Genomic DNA, 9,367 nt, shown 5'->3' on the forward strand with positions numbered 1-9,367 from the left:
TAATGCTAGGCGCCGAGAGATGTTTTATTGGCACGACATTTAGCTCATCATTCTCAGTGGAAGTATCGAGCTGAGCTAAGGCATCTGCATTTGAGTTTTGCTCTCAGGGAACCTGTTCGATCGCATAAAACTCGAAATGTTCCAATGCGGATTTTTCCTTTTCTAAGTAAGCTGCCATTTTCGTGCCACGAGCCTAGTATTCTCCCAAAATTTTGTTAACCACAAGCTGGGAGTCGTTGTAGCAATGTATTGCTTTATCTTTGAGCTCTTTGGCTATACGGAGTCCCGCCAGTAAAGCCTCGTATTCAACCTCGTTATTCGATGCGTTGAAGTCGAATCTTAAGGCAGAATGAAATCTGCTTCCTGCGGGAGTGATCAAAATGACCCCTGCCCCCAATCCATTTTCATTAGATGAGCCATCGACGTAAAGTTTCCACAGCTCGTGGGCCGGGGTTATAACTTCATCGTTGGTCATGCCAGTACATTCCATTATAAAGTCTGCCAGGGCATGTGCCCTAATGGTCGTCCTCGGGTGGTAGGTGATCTCGAATTGCTCGAGTTCAACCACCCATTTAAGAAGTCGACCTGAAGCTTCTGGCTTAGACAAGACTTGCCTCAGTGGTTGATCGGCTAATACATGGATGGGGTGCGCCTGAAAGTAGGGTCGAAGTTTGCGAGATGAATGAATTAAGTTGAGAGCTAGCTTTTCCATCAAGGGGTATCTCGACTCTGCCCCCAGTAATCTTTTACTGATGTAATATACGGGCCTCTGTACCTTTTCTTCTTCTCGCACGAGCACTGCACTTATTGCGTGTTCGGTAGTGGCAAGATATAAGTATAGTACTTCTCCCGTAATAGGTTTTGATAAGATGGGGGGTTCTGCGAGGTGCTTTTTAAGCTCCTGGAAGGCCAGCTCGCACTCTTCCGTCCATTCAAATTTCTTGCCTCCCCTCAATAGGTTGAAAAACGGAAGACAACGGTCTGTAGATTTCGATATAAACCTACTTAGCGCCGCTATCCTGCCGGTCAAACTTTGGACATCTTTGTGTCTTTGAGGTGAAGGCATGTCGATCAGGGTCTGGATCTTGTCTAGGTTAGCTTCTATCCCACGAGCGTTTACAATGAAACCCAGGAATTTTCCGGATGATACCCCAAAGGAGTATTTCTGAGGGTTAAGCTTCATGTTATACTTCCGGAGCACGGCAAAACACTCTTCGAGGTCATCAACATGATTATCGTTAAGTTGAGACTTAACTAGCATGTCATCAACATAAACTTCCATGTTGTTCCCTATTTGCTCCGAAAACATCATGTTCACGAGCCGCTGGTATGTGGCCCTAGCATTTTTGAGCCCGAATGGCATGAAGTTGTAACAATATAGTCCTTTGTCTGTTATAAAACTTGTATGTTCCTGGTCAGGGGCATGAATGGGAATCTGGTTATATCCAGAATAGGCATCCATGAACGACATCAGTCCATGCCCTGCCGTGGCATCCACGAGCTGGTCAATCCTTGGTAAGGGAAATCAGTCCTTTGGACAAGCCTTGTTGAGGTCCGAATAGTCAATGCATGTTTGCCACGTCCCATTTGGCTTCGGGACCAACACCGGATTGGCTACCCAGTCAGGGTAAAAAACATCCCTAATGAATCAGTTTGCTTTTAACCTGTCGACCTCCTCCTTCAATGCCTTTTTTCTGTCGTCATCCAGTTGTCTTTGCTTTTGTTGCTTCGGTGGGAAGCTTTTATCAACATTTAGTGCGTGGCTCACTATGTTCAGACTTATTCCTACCATGTCTGAATGTGACCATGCAAAGACATCCTAGTTTTTCTTCAAGAAGCAAATTAATTGCTATTTGGTTTCCTCCTGGAGATGTTTCCCGACCTTTATCGTTTTGGAAGGATTTGACTCTTCGAGCTTGATTTCTTCAAGCTCTTCTAATGGTTCGAGGTCAGCTTTCTCCTCCACCCTTGGGTCGATTTCTTCATCTATCTCCAAGATCGTCCCATCTTTATTTTGAATAATGACGAGTGCCTGCGCGCTCGTCTGTTTCTTTCCTCTTAGGGAAATGCTATAGCATTCCCTTCCAGTCAACTGGTCCCCCTTCAACGTCCCGATGCCACTAGGAGTAGGGAACTTAATGGCCAGATGCCTCACAGACGAGACTTCCCCCAGCCCTACTAGGGCGAGTCTTCCGAGCAGCATGTTGTAGGCCGAAGGCAGGTCTACTACCACGAACTCCATCATCTTGGTTGTTGAGACTGGGTAGTCTCCCAAGGTTACAGGGAGTTCAATGGATCCCATGCAAGCGGTCCCTTCTCCTGAAAAACCGTACAGTGTTGTCGCACATGCTTTCAGGTCGCGAAGAGTGAGTCCCATTTTCTCTAGGGTGGCTTTATAGAGAATGTTTACTGAGCTCCCATTGTCTATGAGAACTCGATGAACTCTCTTATTTGCCAGCTGGAGAGTGATGACCAGTGGATCATGGTGAGGAAATTGTACATGGGATGCGTCATCCTCAGTAAAGGTTATTGGTTGAGACTCAATCTTTTGACTTTTTGGAGCTCTAGGTTCGGGTTTGTAAGGAGACCCGTCCCTAGTCTTTAGCTCGTTCACATATCTTTTTTGGGCATTCCTGCCCATGCCTGCGAGATGAGGCCCTCCTGAGATGGTTATCACGTCTTCTCCATCAATTGGCGGGGGCCTATCTTCTTCCCTGGCTCGGGAATTGTTGTTTTGTGCAGGTTGTGGCGCAGCTGCCCTTTGACCTGTAGACGCCTGATTAGTATTCTGGTTTTTGACATATTGCCTAAAGTAGCCTCTCGAGATCAATCCTTCGATCTCATCTTTCAACTGTCGGCACTCATCAGTAGTGTGCCCGGTGTCTCTGTGAAATCGAAAATATTTGCTGGAGTCTCTCTTGGACTTCTGATTTCTCATGGGGTCTGGACGTCTGAAGGGGACCTAGTTTTCATTAGCCAGGTATATGTTCTCCCGAGACTCGTTGAGCTCGGTGTACACTCTGTACACGGAGAAATATCTCTCCCCCTTCTTCTTCTTTCCCCCTTCGGCCTCGGGGTTACTCCCTTCGTTCTTCTTTCTCTTGGAAGGGTTTTCCGCAGCAGGCTTTGAGGCTGGTGGGTTCGCCGAGGTTGAGGCAGAGTTTACGTTTATCGTTGTAGTTACGGGCTGGGAGGTCATATTCAGTGTCGACCTCGCCTCCTCTACATTGACAAACCTCTGCGCTCGTTTGTTAAACTCGGTTAGGGACCTCACCGGTTTTCTCTGCATGTCGTCCCAGAGAGCACTTCCTGGCATTACTCCGGCCTGGACAGCCATTAGATGACCGTTGTCATCCACATTTCGAGCTCGGGCAACCTCCAAGTTAAACCTCGTGAGGTAACTTTTTAATGTCTCGCCTGGCTGCTGCCGAACGTTAGCCAAAGTTGATGCCTCAGGTCTAACCCCCATCATGGCTCTGAACTGCTTCTTGAAGTCCTTAGATAGCTGATCCCAAGAAGTGATTGAGTGTCTTTTATATTTCTCGAACCAGCTCTTGGCTGGTCCTGTTAGCGATGCTGGAAATAACATACATCTGAGCTCGTAACCCATGTTACTTGCTCTCGTTACGGTATTGAATGTACTCAGATGGCTGTATGGGTCAGACTTTCCCTCAAATGTTGGGACGTGAGGGATCCAAAATCCTTGAGGAAACGGGGTATTGGAAATATGGGGAGCGAACGGTTCGAGCTCCTCGTCAGAGTCCTCATGCTGACCTTGGCCTTGCTCATTTTGCAAAAGTCTGAAGGCCTTCTCCAACTGATCAATTCTTTCCTGGACCGGGTCCATGAGGGGTCTTGCTTGAAATTGGCTGTCATTGATCACAATTCCAGGCTCGCGCCTCCGCAGGGGATCTTTACGCCCATTTAGGCGATCCCTCAGGTCCGGGCTTGTCGGGTTAACATTACCCGATTCTAATTCAAGTGTTCCCGCAGGTCGGAGCGATTCCTGCAGCTCCCAGTATTCTTTCGACCTCGATCATACATACTGACTGATCTAGTATCTCCTGAGTCGTCACTGGTAAGACTCGTCACATGATTATTTCGAGAGGGGTTTCTTTCATTTGACTTCTTGTAGACTGGGCGCCTCTTCGCTCCCTGAAGGCTTCTCTGTTCCCTTGCCTCCTTCCCGTACGTCCTTCCTCATCATCACGAACTGGATGAGCCTTCTTGCGAGGTGGTGAAGGGTATCGTATAGGTGATGGCGAGAAGCGTATGGGTGAAGGTGGCTGCCACCCATTTCAAGGCCTAGATGGCCCGGAGTTTGCCCGAGACAGGTTGGTTGCATTCTGCGTGTTACCAGGGATTTGAGTCCGAGCCTCTATAGGGGCTCGGTTATTCCCAGCTCCCGCTGGTACCTCCGCAGTTGAATTAACCGGAGCCCTAGCTTGGGTACTTCTCTGGGGTCTCGAGGGAGTGGATGGCTCTACTAGTGCCGGAGGTTGCTCTGGCCTCCTTGTGGCAGCATTTTTTCGAGGACATCCTCAAGGCCTGCGAGGAGGAACATGCACGTCCCTCGGAGGAGGGGCTTGGTTTTCACGCGAAGGTGGGGGCTGAGCCGCCTGAGCCTCTGCTGCTAACCTAGCCAGCTCCTCATTCCGCTTATTAGCTTCAACCAATTGTTGTTTCAGCTGCCGGTTTTCAAGTTCCACAATGGGAATGTACCATTCAGGATTGTAATACATATCCTCATCCCTTGGAGGTGCTGGTGGTCCCCGAGAATCGGAGGACTTGCTTCTTTCTTCAATATCCGGGTTTACCATTGGCTGCTTCCCACGGCATCTTGGATAGTTTTCTTCAGGAATGTTTTGATCGTTTGCGGCCATAACTCATTTAGGGACTGAATGCTTAAGGCTCTCAATGAAAGCACCAAACTGTTGACGCCGTTTTTTGTCAACAGTAAATATAGAGCACGTAAACAGTAAATAGTTATGGCTAGAAAAATACAATAAAACAAGGAGGATTTTTACGTAGTTCAGCAGTTAACTCTGCCTACTCCACGAGTCTTTGTTATTAGAACTTAGGAAATTTCTAGAAATTCTTCAGAGAAGATTTCTCCAGAGTTTCTCTCAAGATCACAAAATTCTGGTCCTTTACAAAGGTACAGGACTTCTCTATTTATAGAGGAAGTCTCAGGATACTCTCCCACACGTTTCTGGGAAGTTATCCTTTACATTAATAAATTTAATGGTTTTAAAAGCCTGTAACTCCTATATACAAGGAAACGCCCCCTGAAGACCAGGGGGCGTATAACTGACTAATAAATATCCCTTTATTATAGAGAAGTTACAACAATAAATGTAGACTGCGTCTCTCCAAGTGACTCACTAAGATGTTCGAAGTCAGCAATCAACATCGTCAGCATCGTACCAGCCCAGATCTCTGAGTGACTTTTGAGTTGTATTATTTTCTCGAAATCAACTTAGAATGAAACACCGAGCTCACACTTAAGCCAAGCTCGGGCCACTTGATCCGAGGTCACACGACAATGGACGTATCACGATGTTCTGTCTTCCAAGCTTGCAAAGGCTTCGAGACCGCCATTTCGAGGTTGCCACCTGCTTTGAAGGTTCGGTGCCTAGGTTGCAAACACGTATTCTAGATATTGCGAGCTCACACCTGACGAATCCAGCTTTTGAGATCACAATTTTCAAGGCTCGAAATCTGGGTGTAACAAATATAAATTTAAATATTATAAAATATCATTATAATAATATATAATACATAATCTTAATTTTTATTAAAAAAATTATCATTTACGTTTAAAAAGATTATTATATTATATAAATATATATAAGAAAATCATAAATAATATTTTGGTTTAATTTTTCATTTAATATGTTTATGTCATTCTTTATATATATATAATATTGTTTATTTATTTAAAATTTATATGACAATGATACAAATTTAATAAAAATAATTAATAAATTCTATAAATAAAACTAAGTAAATGTGCATTGCACGTTACTTGTATCTAGTGTATATGTAATTACGATCTTCATATATAATTTCAATTTCAATTTGACCAAAGTTATTTTATTCCAAATTCATTCATTTAATCTGAGTTCATGACGTTCATGCCTTCTATAAAAAAAAATTCTTATACTTTTTCATTTACTTGATTTCTATGAGGTCATATCTTCATATATTTGTTTTGATTTCTTTTAATTAAATTAAAAAAATATCTTAAACATCTATAATAATTATAATTACTTATATAATTTAAATATTGATTTAAATTTAAATAAGATATTGTTTAATGCTCAAACTTGACTTCCACTTAGCGATAGTCGTAGTATAGAGGGGTGGTTGATTCCACAAAGAGATAAAGAGTCTATATATTTATATAAAGGAGAGCACCAGAGAGATGATGTAACACTCTAAAATTGCTCCAAAGCATTCTTTCTATTTACTCATTTTTTCACTTTTTTTTTTATTCTTCTTTTAAAAATTTATAATTAAAAAATTAAAAAAATCTCATATATAATTTGAATTAAATTAATTTATTAATGGGAATGAGAGATATTTAAATTCTAAATGTATATAGTTACGAAGACCTATTTTTATTTTTTATAATAATTAATTAATTATTTTAAAATGAGAGATATTTAAATTCTAAATATCTATTTTAAATTCTCAATATTTATATATCTCTTATATATAAAAAATGTGTAGACAATGAAAATTCTTAGTTTTAACGGTTTGTTTTGTTAACTCTAATGGAATATTCTAAATATCTAATGGAATATACATTTAAAACTAACTAAAAATATATATTTATTAATTATATTAATATAAATTTAAATATTATAAAATATCATTATTATAATAATATTTAATATAAGAATACATATATAATAATTATATTAATATAACTACAAATTTAAATACAAATGTTATAAAATATCATTACTATAATAATATATAATAAAGGACTAGATATTTGATAATTATATTAATATAAATTTAAATGTTATAACATACTATTATGATAATATTATATAATCCTAATTTTTTATTACATATATTATTATGAATTCAAATATTATAAAATATTATTATTATAATAATATATAATACAAGATATTTAATACTTACATTGATATAAATTTAAATATTATAAAATATCATTATAATAATAATATATAATACATAATCTTAATTTTTATTAGAAAAATGATTATTTATGTTTAAAGAGGTTATTATATTATATAAATATATTTAAAAAAATCATAAACAATGTTTTGGTATAATTTTTCATTTAATATATTTATGTCATTCTTATATATATATATAATATTGTTTATTGGTTTGAAATTTATATGACAATGATACAAATTTAATAAAAATAATTAATAAATTCTATAAATAAAACTAAGCAAACGTGCATTGAACGTTACTTGTATCTAGTGTATATATAATTACGATCTTCATATATAATTTGAATTTCAATTTGACCAAAGTTATTTTATTCCAAATTTATTCATTTGATTTGAGTTCATGACGTTTATGCCTTCTATAATTTTATTTTTTTCTTATACTTTTTTCATTTACTTGATTTCTATGAGGACATATCTTTATTTATTTCTTTTGATTTCTTTTAATTAAATTAAAAAATGTCTAAAACATCTATAATAGTTATAATTACTTCTATAATTTAAATATTGATTTAAATTTAAATAAGACACTGTTTAACGCTCAAACGTGACTTTCACTTAGCAGTAGTCATAGTATAGATGGGCGGTCGATTCCACAAAGAGGTAAAGAATCTATATATTTATATAAAGGAGAGCACTAGAGAGATGATGAGACACTCTAAAATTTCTCTAAAGTATTCTTTCTATTTTCTCATTTTTTTCATTTTTTTTATTCTTCTTTTAAAAATTTATAATTAAAAAAATAAAAATATCTCAAATATAATTTGAATTAAATTAATTTATTAATTGAAATCGGAGATATTTAAATTCTAAATATATATATAGTTACGATAACCTATTTTTATTTTTTATGATAATAAAAAATTAATTAATTATTTTAAATGAGAGATATTTAAATTCTAAATATCTATATATCTCTTCTATATAAAAAATGTGTAGAGAACGAAAATTCTTGGTTTTAACGATTTGTTTTGTTAACTCTAACGGAATATTCTAAATACCTAATGGAATATACATTTAAAACTAACTAAAAATAAATATTTATTAATTATATTAATATAAATTTAAATATCATAAAATATCATTATTATAATAATATTTAATAGAAGACTACATATATAATAATTATCTTAATATAAATTCAAATTCAAATACAAATGTTATAAAATATCATTATTATAATAATATATAATACAAAACTAAATATTTAATAATTATATTAATATAAATTTAAATGTTATAAAAGATTATTATGATAATATTATATAATCCTAATTTTTTACTAAATATATTAATATGAATTCAAATATTATAAAATATTATTATTATAATAATATTTAATACAAGACTAAATATTTAACACTTACATTAATATAAATTTAAATATTATAAAATATCATTATAATAATAATATATAATACATAATCTTAATTTTTATTAAAAAAATTATCATTCGTGTTTAAAAATGTTATCATATTATATAAATATATTTAAAAAAATCATAAACAATGTTTTGGTTTAATTTTTCATTTAATATATTTATGTCATTCTTATATATATATATATAATATTGTTTATTTATTTGAAATTTATATGACAATGATACAAATTTATGAAAAATAATTAATAAATTCTATAAATAAAACTAAGCAAATGTGCATTGCACGTTACTTATATCTAGTATATATATTATTATGATCTTCATATATAATTTGAATTTCAATTTGACCAAAGTTATTTTATTCCAAATTCATTCATTTGATCTGAATTCATGATGTTTATGCCTTCTATAATTTTGTTTTTTCTTATACTTTTTTTATTTACTTGATTTCTATGAGGTCATATCTTCATATATTTCTTTTAATTAAATTAAAAAATATCTAAAACATCTATAATAATTATAATTTAAATATTGATTTAAATTTAAATAAGATAATGTTTAACGCCCAAAAGTGACCTCCACTTAGCGGTAGTCGTAGTATAGATGGGCAGTCGATTCCACAAGAAGGTAAAGAAACAAAGAACAAATAAAACGGTTAGAAGGTAAGTAATGTGAAAGCAGTAAAAGAAATTATATTTTTATGGTTTTGAAGAATTGAAATGAAAGGAAAATAAATGATAAAAGGGGTTGGGTGAGGCATCGGAGTTCC

Source organism: Humulus lupulus, chromosome 6 (assembly GCF_963169125.1).
Source record: "Humulus lupulus chromosome 6, drHumLupu1.1, whole genome shotgun sequence".
NCBI lineage: Eukaryota > Viridiplantae > Streptophyta > Magnoliopsida > Rosales > Cannabaceae > Humulus > Humulus lupulus.